General features: G+C 46.8%; 2 non-coding genes across 2 annotated transcripts; both read left to right on the top strand.

Annotated features, from left to right (window-relative positions):
- Positions 1 to 7,138: 7,138 nt before the first annotated feature.
- Positions 7,139 to 7,229, top strand: trnar-ucu (transfer RNA arginine (anticodon UCU)). Its single transcript is given in 2 exon segments — positions 7,139 to 7,175; positions 7,194 to 7,229. It is a non-coding gene; the product is annotated as a tRNA-Arg (tRNA).
- A 9,279-nt stretch (positions 7,230 to 16,508) lies between these two features.
- trnar-ucg (transfer RNA arginine (anticodon UCG)) lies at positions 16,509 to 16,597 on the top strand. The gene is given in 2 exon segments: positions 16,509 to 16,545; positions 16,562 to 16,597. It is a non-coding gene; the product is annotated as a tRNA-Arg (tRNA).
- Positions 16,598 to 20,765: the final 4,168 nt, after the last annotated feature.

Raw genomic sequence — 20,765 nt, 5'->3', positions numbered from 1 at the left:
TCCAGCCCAGGCAACATCCTGGTGACTCTCTTCTGTACCCTCTCCAGTGCAATCACATCCTTCCTATAGTGTGGTGCCCAGAACAGTACACAGTACTCCAGCTGTGGCCTAACTAGCATTTTATACAGCTCCGTCATAACCTCCCTGCTCTTATATTCTCAGCCTCGGACGATCTATATTGGCCTGTAATCTAAGGCTTTCCTCCTCACTATTTACGACACCACCAATTTTCATGTCATGTGTGAGAAAGGGTTTGATTCTATCCCTATCAGTATCCGTTACATGCATGTGTTTTTAATCTGCACCCCCTCTATTCTATTCTCTGTACTTGTCAGCCTCTTGTAGGTGAGTCTGTGTTTTGCTCTTTATCTCTCAGTCTTCGAAGTATGAGCCTGGGTTTGTACCTAATTTTCTTTGTACCTTGCAGGATGGATATTGAAGAGAGGTTTTTACACATTAACTGCCAAATCCTGATAAGTGATTTTTGGGTTTCACACAGTATCTGTCAGTTTCTTGTCTAGGACTGTTGGTTTTACTCTGTCCCTGGCATTTGCTGGTTTGTTAGTGTGGGGTTTACACTGTACCTGTCAGTTTCTCATATGTGAGTGTTGGTTTCACTTTGTATAGAATCATAGATCACAGAATACTTACAGCACAAAAGGAGGGATTCAGCTCATCGTGCTTGTGCTGCCTCTCTGCACAAGCAACTCAGCTCATGCCACATCCTCATGTATTCCATGAAAACCTGAATTTTTTTTCCCTTCAGATAATTATCATATATCCTTTTGAAAGCTATGGTTGAATCTTCCTCCGTCACACTCTCAGGCAGTAAATATCAGATCTTAACCATTTGCTGCATAAAAAAGGTTTTTCCTCATGTTGCCTTTGGTTCTTTTCCCATTCACCTTAAATCGGTGTCCTCTGCTTACTCAGCCATGCGTAATATTTCCCATTGCTTTCTCAGCACTGATGAATTGTGAGGTGGGAGACAGCCAGAAGTCCCACTGAGCTGCACTGACCCCCAGCTGAAAAAGAAATGAGATAAAGTTCAATCTTTCACAGCGAGATGCTGCAGAGAGTTAAGAGTCCCGAATGAAAGAGAGCGTTTCTCATACTGTTGTTGAATTTCATTTCAAACACTCCTTGTACTCTCTGCTAATGAAGCCTAAAAAATGGAAAAACTAAATGGCGCTCAAACTCACAACCCTGAGATTAAAAGTCCCATGATCGACAGACTGAACTGAATATGTCACTTCTACTGTACCTCTGTTTGGATGGATGCAACTGTATGCTCCAATGCAAGGGCAGCTTTCAAATCCTCCCATGGGTCCACACGTCAGACTAAGTTCCATGTTGTAAACTCAAGCAAAGGAAATCTGCTCACTTCCAAAACTATCAGCAAATTGAAGCTGATTACGATCAACATCATCAGAGGTCAGAACTACCTGGTGAAAGAAGACACCCTGAAGAAGGATCCACAATTATTCAAAGGCATCGACAAAGTGAAAAACAAGAAAATCGATGAGTCAATCCAAGCTAAACAGAAACACTGAAGAATTCCATTCCAGACCAGAACACAATTAGAGGCATTTTTTGTATTCAAAGCTGGGCATTAGTATTTAATAGTTGATATATAATTTTGAATATATTTGAATTTCTTTATTCATTTGGTACTGCTGAACATGAAGCAGTCTTAAATCATTTAATTTTTTTTTGTAAAATCTGACTTACCAGATTAAAATATTAGATCAAGGGAGAAATTTCAAAGATTACTGGATCAGTAATCCAGAGGCCTGGACTCAAGATCCAGTGACAGCCAGGACGTCAAGGCGGGAAACACTCCGCACTAGTCTGCAGTGAGCGATTCCATCGAAGGTAGAGCACAATCTCTTTAATATAAGAATGTATATTTTATAATAATTAATCACTCAAGACCTTCCTGGTCTCTGCATCTCACCTGTTCTCTGGATAAACTTGCAGAAAGTATTTCAACCTGTAAAGCAGGAGTCTAGGGAATGTATAATGATATTTTCTCGCCTTCGGGCAATATTTTAATCAATACAGTGTGGGACAACCTGTCTGGGCACAACTCCATGAGTTTCTCTTTAACTAGTGACCTCACAATCACTAACTTCTATGGTAACAATCTTCAGCTCATCACCTCCGGTACGTAGCTCTAATCTTAATGCACATTTAAACAACCTTTCAAGTCCAGTTACAGTTTTTGTTGCCTTACCTGCACAAGCTTAAAAAGTGAAAATCGGAAGCAAGTTTAACTGAACATTCTGGTGGTCAGTTCGGGCACGGGAAAAAAATGAAAGGACTCGGACCAGGTCGGATGTGGTGCTGTCAGGCTTGGGTCGGGTTTCATTTGCTGACCCGAGCAGGCCTTTAGTTACTGTTGCAACCTTATATTCCCACTTGACAATCTGTATATTTTGTTCATTTCAATTTTGTCGACAAGCTCTTTGAATCCAGTTCCCCGGTCCTCAAGCAGGCTCAGTTTGGAAATCGATTCCGCTTTCTGGAAGGCTGAAAGCAATCGATGACCTTAAACTAAAAATGGCAACAGAGAAGGGCTCGTCTGGGATTTGAACCCAGAACTTCTCACATATTAATCACTTATATACCCAAAGCGAGAATCATACCCCTAGACCAACGAGCCACCGTTGGCATAGCTTTTATTCGCTCCTGTGGAATTTCACTGGCACCCACAGCCGATCATGCATTTTTTTCAGATCAAAACAATATCCGACAAAGCTGAAATAAAAACAGAAAGTGCTGGAAATACTCAGCACCTCTGACAGCATCTGTGGAGAGAGAAACAGAGTTAACATTTCAGGGTTTTCACCTTTTGTTTGAGCCATCTTTTCAGACTGCTTCTGTCCATCCAATCTCACTTTTTACTCTATCCACATTCTAAGGGTGGTGCAGTGGTGAGCACTGTAGCTTCACAACTTCAATGACCCCGATTCAGTTCTGTATACTGCCTGTGTGGAGTTTGCAAGTTGTTTATGTGGGCTTCCACAAGGTACTCTGGTTTCCTCCCACAACGAAAGACTTGTGGGTTGATAGATAAATTGACTGTTGTAAATTGGCCCCAGGGTAGGTGATAGGAGAAATGTGGGGATGTGGTAGGGAATTCTGGGTCAACATAGGATTAGTATAAATGGGTGGTTGATGGTCAGTGCAGACTCAGTGGGCCAAAGGGCCTATATCAGTGCTGTATATCTCTATAACCATTCTCTAAGCAAATGCATTTTTCATGAATTCCTCATTTCTTTTATTAATGACAATTTTATATTTCCGGCCCTTGCTTCATACGATACCACAAGTGGAATCATGTTTCCATCAACCCGATCAAACCCCTTCACTATTTCCTCATATTGCAATGTTTCTTTAACCCTGACAGACTGTGGAGTTTCTGCTGCTTGATTGCAGTTCTTGCTTCCCGCCAGTAGATGTCACCTCACTCCAATATAGTGAAGTTTACAAATCTGAGAGAGACACAACAGGAAATAATTGTTCACATTATAGTGAATGTGTGGGATTTAGAAATACTAGGAGTGGAGACGAGTTATTATTGAATTTGTCAAACCAAACATATGTTATAATGTTGTGTTAAATCTGTCACTCTGTTGTCTTGATTCTGAGAGTGACATAGACTCATCGAGTCATTGGGTCATTTGTGGTATAGAAGGAGGCCATTCGCCCCATCGAGTACAGGCCAGCTCTCCATGGAGCGATCCAGTCAGTCCCACTCGTCTGCTCGATCCCCCGAGCCCTGTAAATTTATTTCCTTCAAATGCCCATCGAAATTCCTTTTGTAACCAACGATTGTCTCCACTTCCTCCGCCCTCAGGGGCAGCGAGTTACAGATCAATACCAATCACTGTGTAAAAAAGCTCTTCCGCACATTCCCCCTGCGTCTCTTGTCCAAAACCTTCAATCTGAATCCCCTAGTCCTTGTACCAATAGTTACTGGGAACAATTTTTCCTTGCCAACTTATCTAAAACTGTCATAGCCTTCGACACCTCTATCCATTCTCCCCTCAATCTCCTTTGATACAGGCAGAAAAAACCCTGTTTTTCTAACCTAACCTTGAAACTAAAACCCTCCATCCCTGGAACTATTCTGGTAAATCTCCTCTGCATCCTCTCAAGAATCCGCACATCCTTTCTAAAGATTGGTGAGCAGATCTGGATGCAACACTCCAATTGGGGCCTAACCAGAGTTCAGCATAACAACCCTGCTTTTGTACTCAATGTCTCTATTTATAAAGCCCAAGATCCCACATGCTTTGCTAACCACTCTCACAATATATCTTGCCAACTTCAAAGAATGATGGTCATGTACTCCAGGTCCCTCTATTCCAGCACACTCTTCAGAACTGTAGCATTGAGTATATATTGCCTCTCCCTATTTCTTCTGCTAAAATGCATCACCTCACACTTGTCACTATTAAATTCCATCTGCCACCTGTCTGCCCATCCTACTAGCCGATAACTATCCTGTTTCAGGCAGTTCATATCATCCTCACTGTTTGCCACTCCTCCAAGTTTGTTGTCATCGGCATATTTTGAGATTCTACTCGATATTCCAAGATCCAAGTCATTAATCTGTAGCAAAAAAAAGCAATGGTTCTAGCACTGACCCTTGGGGAACACCACTGTCGACTATCCTCCGGTCTGACCAAGAACCATTTCATATGACTCGCTGTTTTCTGTCCTTAAACCAATTTCCTATCCAAATGGACACTGACCCTCCTAATCCATGAACCTCAATTTTGTTAACCACCCTTTTATGTGGTACTTTATAAAATGCTTTTGTAAAATCCATATAAACAACATCCACTGCATTCCCTTCATCAACTTTCTCAGATAGTTTATCAAAAAATGCAGTTAGATTCATCAAGCATGAACTTCCATTTTTAAATCCATGCCCACTCTCCTTAATTAACTCAAACCTCTCCAAATGACTTGATTTTTTCCCTGACCTGTTGGTCTTGTGCTTATAGCAAGCTCACCACAGAGCATGTATTTGGCAATGTGACTGTCATTCATTTGGCCCAGTCAACAGAGCCGCCTCTGACTCAAGAGGGCAAACATGCTGCGGATCCCTGCACGCTGGTGTACTTCCTCATTCGGCACTCTGTCCTGCCAGGAGATGCCCAATATCCATCTGAGGCAGTGGAGGTGGAAGCTGTTCAGCTGCTTTTCTTGGCTTGTATAAGTTGTTGATGCTTCTCTACTATAAAGGAGGGTGCTGAGAACACAAGCCTGGTACACATGGAGTTTTGTATTTTCGGTCAGTTTGCTGTCGGTTCACACCCGTCTTCTCAACTTTGACATGACAGCTGCAGCATTGACAATCCTGGTGCTGATTTCAGCATCAAGGGACAGATTGCTGGTGATTGTTGATCCAAGGTATGTGAACTGTTGACAACCTCCAAAGTGAGGTTGTCAATGTTGATGGAAAGTGGAGTCTCTACGTCCAAGTCTCTACGTCCAAGTGGAGTCTTGCCAAGATGAACAGTTTGTCGTCAGCTCTGATATACAGGCGAACACCCCCATCTGAGTCACTGAAAGTGTACAATAGCAGCATGGAGAAGAATACATCAATTATAAAGGATGTGATAACTAGACAGTTAGAAAATAATGATATGATTGGGCAGAGTCAACATAGATTTATGAAAAGGAAAACAGGCTTGAAAAAACCCGTTGAGTTTTTTGAGGATGTTACCTGTAGAACAGATAAAGGAGAACCAGTGGATGCTTTGGTAATGTCCCACACAGGAGGTGAGTAAACAAAATTAGAGCACATAGGATTGGGGATAATATACTGGTGTGGATTGAGAATTGGTTAACAGACCGAAAACAGAGAGCAGGAATAACGGGTCCTCCTCAGGATGGCAGGCTGTTACTATTGGGGTACTGCAAGGATCAGTGTTGGAGCCACAGCTGTTAACAACCGAAATAAATGATTTGGATGTGGGGATTAAATGTAATATTTCCAAGTTTGCAGATGACACAAAGCTAGGTGAAGTGTGAGCTGTGAGAAGGATGCAGAGAGGCTTCCAGGGAACCTGGAGAGGCTAAGTGAATGGGAAAGAACATGGCAGATGGAATATAATGTGAATAAGTGTGAAGTTCTCCACTTTGGTGGAATAAACAGAAAGACAGAGTATTTCTTAAATGGTGAGAGGTTGGGAAGTGTTGATGTCCAAAGGGACCTGGGTGTCCTTGTTCATGAGACACTAAAAGCTCTTGTGCAGGTGCAGCAATCAATTAGGAAGGCAAATGGTATGTTGGCCTTCACACGAGGGGTCTTGAGTACAGGAGTAAAGATGTCTTGTTGCAATTGTATCGAGCCTTGGTGAAACCGCGCTGGAGTATTGTGTATAGTTTGGTCTCCTCATCTAAGGAAGGATATACTTGCCATAGAGGGAGTGAAACAGAGGGTCACCAGACTAATCCCTGGGATGGTGGGACTGAAACTGGGCCTGTATTCCTTAAAGTTTCGAAGAATGAGAGGTGATCTCATTGAAACTGATAAAATTCTTACAGGGTGTGACAGTGTGGATGTAGATAGGATGTTTGCCCTGGTTGGTGAGTCTAAAATCAGGGGACCAAGTCTCAGAATAAGGAGTAGGCCATTTAAAACTGAGATAGGGTTGAATTTCTACACTCAGACGGTGGTGAATCATTGGAATTCTCTACCCCAGAGGGCTGTGGCATTCAATCATTGAGCATGTTCAAGACAGAAATTGTTAGAAATCTTGATACTCATGACATCAAGGGATATGGGGAGAGCATGGGAAAGGGGCAGATAGAGGTCGATGATCAGCCATGATCGAATTGAATGGCAGAACAGGCTCGACGGGCTGAATGGCCTACTCCTATGTTCCTCTGTTCCAAAGAGAGTTGGCGCCAGCGCGCAGCCCTGCTTTACCCCACTGCTGATCTTGAAAGTGTCTGATGTTGCTCCATTGTAACTGATGGAACTGTGCATGTTCTCGTGGAAAGAAGAGATGATGCCCAAGAGGTCAGGAGGGCAGCCGAGTTTCCATCGCAGTTTGAAGAGTCCGTCTCTGCTGACAAGATCAAAGGCCTTGGTGATGTCTTTTAAAATATGTGCGGCTCTGTGGCGCAATGGATAGCGTGTTGGACTTCTAAATAATGATAAAGAAGGCATTCAAAGGTTGTGGGTTCAAATCCCACCAGAGTCAGATTTTGGACCAGAGACAGAAGAGCACAACGGAACAGAGAGTTAACAAGTGTGTCAAAAGCACCGACTCAGAGACAGAGCGCGAGAGAGGAGCACAGCAGGAGCGGAGCAGGGGTAATAAAATCAAGGAGTGACATCACAATGGAGAGTGAGAGCAGGGAAACAGAGAGCCGCTGGGGTGAGTTTACAGGATTTGGTTCTTACTTCGGTGCAGTGGAAGGAGCTGTTTGGTGAGGATCTGGTAAGCTGTGACATCACAGGCAAGCAGGTAGTTGATTGGTTTGGAAAAAGCTGCATGTTTGATGAGTATCTGGTCAGTGATTAAGGTCCATTTTAGTCCTAATGTTTAAAATAGTAAACAAACTAGTAGTAAGCTTAATAAAATATACAATAAAATAAACAATTGAATAAAATAATTAAGTAGTTAATTGAAACACGTTAAGGATGACAGGACAGGTGATGTGTCACAGCTGCAGCATGTGGGAGCTCCTGGATGCCAGTGTGATCCAGAGCAAACACATCTGCAGCAAGTGTAGTATCTGTTCTTATCAGTGCTTATTTGATTGAGAAGAGACCATGATCATTGCCTTTTGATCCTGGGGGAACTTTGAGTAAAATGGCTATAACCAATTTTCGAGTTTCGGGCCAGGGAGTGCGCAACACTGTTCGGGTGGTCGTGAAGGACAAGGAAGGAGATGCACCGGTCGATCGCACCTTCTTCATCAAGAAAATTCTCTTCGATTGCTGCGGATTTCAAGCGACGGACGTCTTCTGCCTGCAGGATTTCCCCAGCAGTGGAGACTTCGACGTGACGTTCCGGAACGTCGCGGGATGCATCAAGTTTCTGAAGGCGTTCAAGGAGAAAGGGGACCGGGCGCCACTGTCGATCCTCACAGCGGAGCCGCTCTTCACGTTTCCGTCACAACGGGACCGGGTGGTGACGATTCACCTCTACAACCCCCATGTTCCGGTGGTGGATGTACTCACCTTTCTCGCCAGGTACGTCGAGGTGGCCGGCAGCAGCACTGATGTCAAGGACCCCTTTGGGATCTGGACCAGCAAGCGGCAGGTCAAGGTGACCTTGAAGGTAGATCCCAGTGGAGCCATCATCCACCCTCCCTCCAGCTTCGCTATCGGGGGAAGTCGAGGCTTCTTGGTCTACGCTGGGCAGCCCAGAGTTTGCCGCACCTGTGGCAAATCTGGTCACATGGCAGCCAACTGCAGCACGGTTGTTTGCAAGAACTGCAAGGAGGAAGGCCATCAGACCAAGGACTGTAAGCAGACTAAGTGTTGCAACTTGTGCGGCGCGGCAGGCCATCTCTACAAGACCTGCCCCAAACGTTGCCTCAGCTATGCTCAGGCGGCAAGGTCCAAGGAAAGGCCGGGAGAAGGTTCGACGAAGGCGTCCGCTGTTCGAAAGGAGACCAGCAACTTTCTCCGCAGTGAGGAACTTCAACCTGAGAAGGAAGGGGAGGCAGCTGAAACCAACGACCCAGCACCAACCCAGCGCCCGGAAACCCCTCCTCCACAGACAGAATCAATGGAGGAGGAGGCAGCAGATGGACAAACAGGTCAGTGGCAAGTGGTCCAGAGGAAAACCACAAAGAAAAAACATCCCAAAGCCACCACCCAAACCAGTGGCAAGAGGAGGCTCTCTTCTGAATCAGACTGCAACAACTCCTCTTCACTGGACGGGGAAATGCTGGAACGACAGCCCCTACAAAAGAGGCGGCAGAACTCCGAGATGGATGATAAAGCATCCCAGCCCCCGGGCACTGGGAGCTGTGATGGGCCCGGCGTGGCCCAACCCCAATGCCCCACACGTAACGACGTGGCCAACGCATCTCAGCTCCGGGACACCGGGAGCAAAGACACGTCTGGCGCACCTGAGCTCCGGGAGACCGGGAGCTGTGATGTTTTCGAGGAGGAACAGATGGAAGCAGCTGAGGACAACCAAATGCTCTCTGCCTACAAGACCCCCCCGATGTCACCCGTGCGGCACAAACCCTGCATGAAAAATCAGGAGGGGTTTCTGAGCCCAACCAACGTGAAACTGCTTGCGCACACGATGGGTATGCAGGAACATCCCGAAGGACTGGGACTAGCGAGGACAAATGGTATGGTAAGCAACAACTAATTTTTAGTTAAAAAATGGGTGTAAGAATTGCTTCCATTAATGTGCGTAGCATTAAATCTACTACGCGATGTGTTTCAACCTTGGATTACCTTGCCAAGGTCAAAGCTGACCTACTGTTTCTGCAGGAGTGTGGAATACCACACCTCAGCACCTACAGGCAGTGGTCGCGATGGTGGTCCCACGGGCCATCGATCTGGTCGGGGGGTAATGACTGCCGTTCCTCCGGCCTGGGTATTCTGCTGCGAGGAGGTAACTTCACCATCTCCGAAGTTAAGGAGGTGGTGGGCGGCCGCCTCCTCGTAGCAGACGTGATGTACAACAACGCTCCGCTCCGGTTGATCAACGTGTACGCCCCGGTACAACGCAGCGAGCGGCTGACCAGCTTCCAGCAGCTCCCACTGCTGCTGGCGACGTCCAGGCCGGTCATCCTAGGCGGTGACTTCAACTGCATCATCAATGCGGCTGGACGATCCGGCAGTGACGACAGCAAACTGGACGCTACGTCCAGATTCCTAATAGAAACAGTTAAAGATGCCAAACTGCACGACGTCTTCAGCAAACCTGCAGACGGAGCGCAGCGCAGATACACATGGTCAAGATCGGACGGGTCTGCCCGTTCCAGGATTGACTTCCTGTTTGTGTCCCGTGCTGTCACGGTCGGATCCACCGACGTCAAGCCGGTGTTCTTCTCCGACCACTGCCTCTTACTGGCCGACTGTCACTTACAGGACGACCAGCGGGTTGGCAGAGGGACGTGGAAGCTCAATGCGACACTGCTGACCCCAGAGAACGTTGAGGAACTCAAAAGGGATTACAAAGGTTGGAGGACCGTGAAACCCCTCTTTGAGTCTCCAGTTCACTGGTGGGAAGCGATTAAGGAGAACATCAAGAGGTTCTTCATCCACAAAGGTGTTCAGAAGGCGAGAGAGAGACAGAGGGAACTGTCCCGACTCCAGAAAATTATGCAAAATCTACTCCGGTTGCAGTCAATGGGGGTCGAGGTCAAGGAGGACCTCCAAGAGGTGAAGAGCCAGCAGGCCTCGCTCTTTGCCAAGGAGGCCTCCAAGATCATCTTCCGGTCCAGAGTCCGCTCCATCGTGCAGGATGAGACGTGCTCGCGTTACTTCTTCCAAAAGGTACACAGAGAGAGCTCTGTTATCAGCAGCCTGAAGGAAGAAGATGGCTCGGTAACGTCTTCGCAGCCCGACATACTCAGGATCAGCAAATCCTTTTATGCTGGGCTGTATGACGCGAAGCCCACAGACAGCAGAGCCTCCCAGTCCTTCCTGTCATCTATCACAGAGGTCTTAGATGACAGCAGGAGGGAGGGACTGGACAAGCCGCTAACTCTGGATGAGCTGACAAAGGCCGTCGAGTCTTTCGAGACGAGTAAAACTCCCGGGCTTACCGGTCGAGTTGTACTCGGCCCTGTGGGACTGGGTCGGCCCGGACCTGCTGGAAGTATACGAGAGTATGCTCCTGGCCAGCAGCATGTCAGAATCCATGAGGAAAGGCATCATCACCCTCATTTACAAGCAGAAGGGGGAGAGGGCAGAAATCAGAAATTGGCGGCCCATCTCACTGCTTAATGTTGATTCCAAGATTCTGTCCAAAGTCATAGCCAGTCGAGTCAAGTCTGCTCTGGAGTTGGTGATTCACCCCGATCAGACCTGTACTGTGCCAGGCAGGAAGATCTCTGATAGTCTCGCGCTTCTCAGGGATACGATCGCCTACGTGCGGGACAGGAGGGTGGACACCTGCCTCATCAGTCTGGACCAGGAGAAGGCTTTTGACAGGATATCGCACACCTACATGATGGACGTGCTTTCCAAAATGGGGTTTGGGGAGGGAATCTGCAATTGGATCCAACTGCTCTACACAAACATCAGTAGCGCAGTGTCAATCAACGGGTGGGAATCTGAAAGTTTCCCGATCAAATCTGGAGTCAGACAGGGCTGCCCTCTGTCCCCGGTCTTGTTTGTTTGCTGTATTGAACCCTTTGCTGAGTCTATTGGGAAGGATGCGAGCATAAGAGGGGTGACAATCCCAGGCAGCGGAGGCACTCAGGTGAAAACCTCCCTGTACATGGATGACGTCGCCGTTTTCTGCTCGGATCCGCTGTCCGTGCGCAGACTGATGAGCATCTGCGACCAGTTCGAACTGGCCTCGGGAGCCAAAGTTAACCACGGCAAGAGCGAGGCCATGTTCTTTGGCAACTGGGCTGACCGATCCTTTGTCCCCTTCACCGTCAGGTCAGACTACCTGAAGGTGCTGGGGATATGGTTCGGAAGGGCCGGGGCGTGCACCAAAACATGCGAGGAGCGAGTAGCCAAGGTACGACAAAAGTTGGGCATGTGGGGGCAGCGATCTCTCTCCATTGTGGGTAAGAACCTGGTCATCAGGTGCGAGGCGCTCACGTTGTTGCTCTACGTGGCGCAGGTCTGGCCCATACCCCACTCCTCTGCTGTGGCGATCACCCGAGCCATTTCCCGCTTTATCTGAAGACGCAAAATGGACAGGGTCCGGAGGGACACGATGTTCAAACCTCTGGATAAAGGCGAAAAAATGTACTCAACATCGCCCTCAACCTGATGGCCACCTTAGTATGTGGCCTCATCAAGCTGTGCGTCGAGCCCCAGTATGCAAACACCAAGTGTCACTACGTGCTGAGGTTCTATCTGACCCCGGTGTTGCGAAGGATGGATCTGGTCACATTGCCGCGGAACGCTCCATCCAGTTGGACTGTGCGTTCGTGGAAATGTTTGTGTGGAAAAACACCTTTGACCACCAATCCATCAGGCAGTGGTCTGCACAGAATGTCTTTAAGTATATTTTTGGAAAAGAAAAGTCTGGAAGAGGAAAGACCAGCGGGAAAGATCGGTCCAAGGCCAAGTCTCGCTCCTCCCGGGCTGGACTGCAGTTTCCGGTGGGCCATGTTCACAGGCTCCTGAGAAAGGGCAACTATGCTGAGCGTGTGGGTGCCGGAGCCCCGGTGTATCTGGCTGCTGTGCTCGAGTATCTGACCGCTGAAATCCTCGAGCTGGCTGGCAACGTGGCCCAGGACAACAAGAAGACCCGCAACATCCTCAGACACCTACAGCTGGCTGTCCAGAATGACAAGGAGCTCACCAAGCTGCTGGGAGGGGTGACCATCACTCAGGGCGGGGTGCTGCCTAATATCTAGGCCATGCTGCTGCCCAAGAAAACCAGCGCTCCGGGCACCAAAACCAAGGCAATCTGCCAGGATTTTATCAAATACCCAAAGGTTCTTTTCAGAGCCACCCACAGTATCATTCTTGTAAATCTCCTCTGTACTCTCTCCACAGCAATTATGTCCTTTCTGTAATGTGATGACCAGAACTGTACGCAATACTCCAGCTGTGGCCAAACCACCGTTTTAAACAGTTCTCTTTTTTTTTATTTCCAAAATATACTTTATTCATAAAAATCTGTGAAAATTACATTGCCAAACAGTTTCCAAACAGCACCAAAAAATACAAACATTGCAAGGGAGATCAGTTTCCTTCAATACTGTCATGAGTTTCTTCCCAACCCTTCTGTTTCACAATTGTCATGTCAATTACAGTTTTACATTTACAGCAATTGAGAATATTAATGATACAGTTCGAGGGGTTTCCCATTGATCCAGCCCCTCAGTCCAGCTTGGTGGGGGAACCTTACACTGTGGTCTTTCCCCATTGAGCCTTTGCTGCGGCTGCCCCAAGCTTTAGTGCGTCCCTCAGCACGTAGTCCTGGACCTTGGAATGTGCCAGTCTGCAACATTCGGTGGTGGACAACTCTTTGCGTTGGAAGACCAGCAAGTTTCGGGCAGACCAAAGGGCGTCTTTCACCGAATTGATAGTCCTCCAGCAGCAGTTGATGTTTGTCTCGGTGTGCGTCCCTGGGAACAGCCCGTAGAGCACAGACTCCTGTGTTACAGAGCTGCTTGGGATGAACCTTGACAAAAACCACTGCATCTCTTTCCACACCTGCTTTGCAAAGGCACATTCCAGGAGGAGGTGGGCGACCGTCTCTTCCCCACCACAGCCAACGCGGGGGCACTGTGCGGAGGGGGCGAGACTTCAGGTGTGCATGAAGGATCTGACGGGGAGGGCACAGTTCTCGCATTACATCCCTGCTTTTGTCGACCAAGAAAGGAAAGCATTCCATATGCCTTCTTCACCACTCTATCTACCTATCCTGTCACTTTCAGGGACTTGTGGACATGCACTCCAAAGTCTCTCACTTCTTCTCCCCATCTCAATATCTTCCCGTTTATTGTGTATTCCCTTGTTTTGTTTGCCCTCCCCAAATGCATTACCTCACACTTCTCCAGATTGAATTCCATTTGCCACTTTTCCGCCCACTCAATTAATCCATTCATCTCATTCTTAAGTCTACAGCTATCCTCCTCACCATCAATTACACGGCCAATTTTTGTGTCATCAGCAAATTTCCCAATCATAGCTCCCACATTTAATTCCAAAGAATTATTTTTTTTTTAAAGAGATACAGCACTGAAACAGGCCCTTCGGCCCACCGAGTCTGTGCCGACCATCAACCATCCATGTTATACTAATCCTACACTAATTCCATATTCCTACCACATCCCCACCTGTCCCTATATTTCCCTACCACCTACCTATACTAGGGACAATTTTTAATGGCCAATTAACCTATCAACCAGCAAGTCTTTGGCAAGTCTTTGGCATGTGGGAGGAAACTGGAGCACCCGGAGGAAACACACGCAGACACAGGGAGAAGTTGCATACTCCACACAGGCAGTACCCAGAATTGAACCCGGGTCGCTGGAGCTGTGAGGCTGCGGTGCTAACCGCTGTACCACTGTGCCGCCCGTGTGGTAACATACACCACAAACAGCAAGGGACCCAACACTGAGCCCTGTGGAACGCCACTGAAAACCGCTTTCCATTCGCAAAAACATCCGTTGACTACTATCCTTTGTTTCCTGCCACTGAGTCAATTTTGGATCCAACCTGCCACATTCCCCTGTATCCCATGTGCTTTCATTTTACTGACCAGACTGCCATGTGGGACCTTATCAAATGCCTTACTAAAATCCATGTAAACCACATCCACCGCACTATCCTCATCAATGTTCCTTGTTACTTCCTCAAAAAACTCAATCAAGTTAGTGAGACATGACCTTCCCTTAACAAATCCATGCTGACTATCCCTGATTAATCCATGTCTTTCCAAGTGGTAGTTTATCCTGTCCCTCAGAATTGATTCGAATAATTTACCCACCACTGAGGTCAGACTTACCACATCCTTTTAAAATAATAGTACAACGTTCGCAGACCTCCAATCCTCCGGCACCTCCCCCATATCCAGTGAGGATTTGAAGATGATCCTCAGCGCATCCACTATTTCCTCCCTGGCTTCCTTTAACAACCTCAGATGCAAACCATCTGGCCCTGGTGATTTATTCATTTTCAAGGATGTCAGACCCTCTAGTACTTCCACTCTCATTATGCTTATCGTATCTAATATTTCACACTCCTCTTCTTTTACTACAATGTCTGCATCATCCCTCTCCTTTGTGAAGGCAGAGACAAAAACTCATTAAGAACCCCGCCCACATCTTCTGGATCCACACAGAAGTTCCCTTGTACATCTCTGATAGGCCATACCCTTTCCTTAGTTATCCTCACGCTCTTAATGGACTGATAAAACATCTTTGGGTTTCCTTCAAGTAGTTGTATCCAGTCCACATCCACCAAATCACCTCTCAGTTTTGTAAAATTTGCCTTCCCCCAATTTAGAACTTTTACTTTTCGAGCTGCCCTGCCATTACTTAGCTTTACAAACTCATTATTGCTCGTGTAATAAGTGTAATAAGTAGAATAATTTACCAGTTACTCACCGATCAGCTTCTTCCCCTGTACCATGGAGGCTGAAAAGGCAGAAAAGAAAAGAGAGACCAAAGAGCACCTCCTTCCCCTAGTCAGTGAAGTCCCTCACACATCAACTCACAGCTTTACACTCTGTCCAAACAGCACTTTCTAATTAGTAATTATTCATAAATTACACTAACTAAAACATTAGTAACCTGACCAATTACAAGGTAGCTATATGAGGGTTTTTAAACAAAGAGCTTTTTTCCCTATCCCAAAGGCTCATTTCAGATCCACCCACAGTATCTGAAAGGGCTGATTACTGTCTGAAGTCTGCTGTACCCACACCTCTGTCTATCCCTCTTCATCTAGAACAACCAGCGTCATCTTCCATTCCTTTCACCATCATGTGTTTAACTCGCTTCTCCTTATAGACAGTCAGATATCAATGTAATAATGAAATGATCTGTGTCAGTGCTGGCCATTTCCCTGTCCTGATTTCAGACCCCACTCTGGACACTTGTTTCCCATTCCAGGACCTTCTTGTATTAATATTCAGCACCACCTGTCACTCAGAAACTTGTCTCAATGAACCGATCCTTTTACTGAACTTCCAACTGCTGCTGTCTATTTCTCGAGGGAAAGAGCTGCTCACTGTATAAGGATGTGAGGGGAATGTAACCCGGCTGCTGGTGAGACGGTCCCGTCTTCTCAATCAAAAGCCTTTTATTTTACTACAGTGATTCCCAGATTCCCAGCTGGTCCGTTGAGGATTTTGTTTTCACAGAAATATCTTGTTAAATACAAATCTGATTCCAACATGTCAGTAACAGGACAGAATGGGAACCTTTTAAAAGGATGAAGCAACTATTTCAGTGGCTTCTCACTGTCCCCCTGAAGCCTGTATGAAGGGGAATTACCAATAGTCTGTAATTTATTACTTCCACACTGAGTTTGAGTTATTTGTCGTGTGAAAGATTGCTGAACGGACTCTTTTACTGTCAGTTACGGATGAGAAGTTGACAAAAATTGGCAAAATAAAGCTGTTCATAAAATAGCACCAGCAATTTGAGTCGGTAAAAGCAAAATTGTGTTTTAAAAGTTTATTTAAACCGCTACGGGAAAATAGATTTTTATGTACTTTTCCAGTCGATCACTTCTTTTCCAAAGTGAAATTGGCGGCTTTCACAAATTCAAATATTCTGCCAGGTTGACAGGTTCAACCAATGATTTTTTGTATTTTGTGCTTCGAGGTTCTCTGATTGAATCACTCATGTGAACTAATGGCCGTGTGGCCTAATGGATAAGGTGTCTGACTTCGGTATATTCTATGATGTTATCAGAAGATTGCAGGTTCGAGTCCTGCCACGGTCATTTTGACCCAAAGGGATTATGCAGGGATTTGGGGATCGAGTCGGGGACTGAACAGATTGGAAGCCCGACATAGACTTAATGGGGCGAATGGCCTCCTCATGTGCTGTCACTGACTTGATGAGAAGAGGGTGACCAATCAGAAGTGGGCTGGGGTGACAGCGGGCTCCAACTGCAGGAATTCCAGGTCCCTGAATGACTGAGCTGAAACTGATCAGTTTCACTGCAGGAAACACCGTCTCGGGGGAAATAACATCACAAATAATTCCATTTGACTAATTATTCAATTATAAAACAATGGGCAGATGTGAAGGTGTGATGTTACTTTTCACTGTGAGGGGAGAATCCGCCATCTGGATAAATCAGCAACTTTATAACATCGTCTGTACGTTTGGAAAAGAAACGATGAAAACTCTCCCCATAACCCTGGTGCGGTGGAAAGGCTCAATTCAGAGATTGGAAGATAACGAGAGCACAACATAAATCATTAACTGATATTTCCGGCATAAAACACACCCCAGCTCCCGTTCCCAGGTCACTGCTGTCCCTATGAGGTGGTGGGTGACTCTGAAAAGAGACTTTGTTTTGTGTTTCTGCAGGAAAACCACAAAGATCCTCCCAGGCAGTGAAACTCATCTTCCCAGAATCTCCATACCAGATTGAAACAGAAAACACAAAGACAGTGAGAAAGTTCCAGAGAGTTACTGAGCATTAAAACCAATGAAATAAACCAATTCTAGAGAGATGTTGGTGCAGCTTTTTCAGAGAGATTGTGGGTGGCTCTTAAAAGAGCCGTTGTGTTTTGAGTGTTTTCACTACATGGTGGAGTTTTACTTGGAGTTGATGTACTTGGTCACTCACTTTGTCCCTTCTCACATTCCGAGCGCTTTATTGGGTGGAAATATTTATTCAGGCAGTTTCAACAGCTCAGAGCCGACATTGAGTCAGAAACCAGAAATGGGAGTACGGGACACAGACAAGGAATTGAGGCTGAACCTTTATAAATCTCACTGGTTATAGGCCTCAGCGAGAGCATTGTTTCTAATTCCATGTTTCATACTTTAGCAGGAATGGCAAGGCCTTAGAGAGGGTGCAGAGGAGATTTACTAGAATGTATCAGAGATGCAGGAATTCAGCTAATGTGGAAAGAATAGGGGTCTGGGGTGTGTGAAGCTGGGGTCCTTGTTCTTAGAGCAGAGATGTTAATGGGGTAGTTAATAGTTGTGTTCAACATTGTGAAGAGTTTTTATAAGAATAAAGAAGTTTGACTGCAATTAGACAGAGCCTTGGTGAGATCACACCTGGAGCACTGTGTACAGTTTTGGTTCCCCTTACCTAAGGAAGGATATACTTGCCTTAAAGGAAGTGTATCAAAGTGTCACTCGATTGCTTCCTGGGATGAGGGGATTGTCCTGTGAGAAGAGATTGAGTCGACGAGGCCGATATTCCTCAGAATCAACGGGTGGGAATCGGAAAGTTTGCCGATCCAATCTGGAGTCAGACAGGGCTGCCCTCTCTCCCCTGTCTTGTTTGTTTGCTGTATTGAACCCTTTGCTGAGTCTATTAGGATGGATGCGAGCATAAGAGGGGTAACAATCCCAGGCAGCGGAGGCACGCAGGTGAAAACCTCCCTGTACATGGATGACGTCGCCGTCTTCTGTTCGGATCCGCTGTCCGTGCGCAGACTGATGAGCGTCTGCGACCAGTTCGAACTGGCCTCGGGAGCCAAAGTTAACCACGGCAAGAGCGAGGCCATGTTCTTTGGGAACTGGGCTGACCGATCCTTTGTCCCCTTCACCGTGAGGTCAGATTACCTGAAGGTGCTGGGGAGATGGTTCGGAAGTGCCGGGGCGTGCACCAAAACATCGGAGGAGCGAGTAGCCAAGGTACGGCAAAAGTTGGGCATGTGGGGGCAGCGATCTCTCTCCATTGTGGGTACGAACCTGGTCATCAGGTGCGAGGCGCTCACGTTGTTGCTCTACGTGGCGCAGGTCTGGCCCATACCCCACTCCTGCGCTGTGGCAGTCACCTGAGCCATTTTCTGCTTCATCTGGGGACCTAAAATGGACCGGGTCCGGAGGGACACGATGTTCAAATCTCTGGACAAGGGCAGGAAAAATGTACCCAACGTGGCCCTCATCCTGATGACCACCTTCGTGTGCGGCTGCATCAAGCTGTGTGTAGACCTCCAGTACACAAACTCCAAGTGTCACTACGTGCTGAGGTTCTATCTGTCCCCGGTGTTGCGAAGAATGGGCCTGGTCACATTGCCGCGGAACACTCCATGCAGTTGGGCCGTGCCGTACCACCTATCCTTCGTGGAGCAGTTTCTGCGGGAAAACACATTTGACCACCGGTCCATCAGGCAGTGGTCTGCACGGAATGTCCTCAAGGCCCTACGGGAAAAGGAGACGGTGGATCCTGTTGGATGGGTCCCCGAGCAGACCGTCAAAGTCATTTGGCGAATGCCTCATCACCAGAACTTTCAAACAAGCACCAAGACGTAGCTTGGCTGGTGGTGAGAAGGGCCCTCCCCGTCGGATCCTTCATGCACACCCGAAGTCTCACCCCCTCCGCACAGTGCCCCCGCGTTGGCTGTGGTGGGGAAGAGACGGTCGCACACCTCCTCCTGGAATGTGCCTTTGCAAAGCAGGTGTGGAAAGAGATGCAGTGGTTTTTGTCAAGGTTCATCACAAGCAGCTCTGTAACACAGGAGTCTGTGCTCTACAGGCTGTTCCCAGGGACGCACACCGAGACAAACATCAACTGCTGCTGGAGGACTATCAATTCGGTGAAAGACGCCCTTTGGTCTGCCCGAAACTTGCTGGTCTTCCAGCGCAAAGAGTTGTCCACCACCGAATGTTGCGGACTGGCACATTCCAAGGTCCAGGACTACGTGCTGAGGGACGCACTAAAGCTTGGGGCAGCCGCAGCAAAGGCTCAATGGGGAAAGACCACAGTGTAAGGTCCCCCCACCAAGCTGGACTGATGGGCTGGATCCATGGGAAACCCCTCGAACTGTATCGTTAATATTTTCAATTGCTGTAAATGTAAAACTGTAATTGGCATGACAATTGTGAAACGGAAGGGTTGTGAAGAAACTCATGACAGTATTGAAGGAAACTGATCTCCCTTGCAATGTTTGTATTTTTTGGTGCTGTTTGAAACTGTTTGGCAATGTAATTTTTGCAGATTTTTATGAATAAAGTATATTTTGGAAAAAAAAAATATTCCTCAGAATTTAGAAGAGTGAGAGGTAATCTTACTGGCACCTAAAAATCTTAAGGGATTTAACAGGGTAAATGCTGGGAGGATGTTTCTTCTGGCTGGGGATCTAGAACTAGGGATCACAGTCTCAGTATAAATGGCTCAATCATTTAGGACTGAGAAGAGGAGATTTTTTGTTCACTCAAAGCATTGTGAATCTTTGGAATTCTCTACGCACAGTGGTTAGCACCGCAGCCTCACAGCTCCAGTGACCTCGGTTCCGTTCAGGGTATTGCCTGTGCGGAGTTTGCAAGTTCTCTCTGTGACCGCGTGGGTTTCCGCCGGGTGCTCCAGTTTCCTCCCACAGCCAAAGACTTGCAGGTTGATAGGTAAATTGGCCATTGTAAATTGCCCCTAGCGTAGATAGGTGGTAGGAGAATGGTGGGAATGTGGTAGGGAATATGGGATGAATGTAGGATTAGTATAAATGGGTGGTTGTTGGTCGGCACAGACTCGGTGGGCCGAAGGGCCTGTTTCAGTGCTGTATCTCTCTGTGACTGTAGAGCTGTGGATGCTCAATCATTGGGTATATCCAAGAGAGAGATCGATAGGTTTTTGGATACGAAGGGAATCAAGGGATCTGTGCTAGTGTGGTAAGATGGAGTTGATGTAGGAGATCAGCTGTGATCTTATTGAATGGCAGAGCTATTTCGATGGGCCGAATGGCCTACTCCTATTTTTTATGTAAAGAACTGGACCATTAACCCGAGCTTCTCTTCGCCACAGTTGTTTCCGGACTGGCTGAGTGTTTTCAGTATTTTAGGCTTTTTCTTTCTGTATTTCATCCTTTTCCCATTTGACTATTTGCTGTGAAACTTTCAGCGTTGTGCTCAATTCTTTGTGTCGTTGTGTTTTCTTTATTTGAAGTAATGTAAATAGTATCCTGAAATGAATTTGCCAAATG

Source organism: Heterodontus francisci, chromosome 35 (assembly GCF_036365525.1).
Source record: "Heterodontus francisci isolate sHetFra1 chromosome 35, sHetFra1.hap1, whole genome shotgun sequence".
In the NCBI taxonomy this organism is placed as follows: Eukaryota; Metazoa; Chordata; class Chondrichthyes; order Heterodontiformes; family Heterodontidae; genus Heterodontus; species Heterodontus francisci.
Note: the sequence above shows the minus strand (reverse complement) of the source record. Positions and strands in the feature narration are given on the sequence as shown.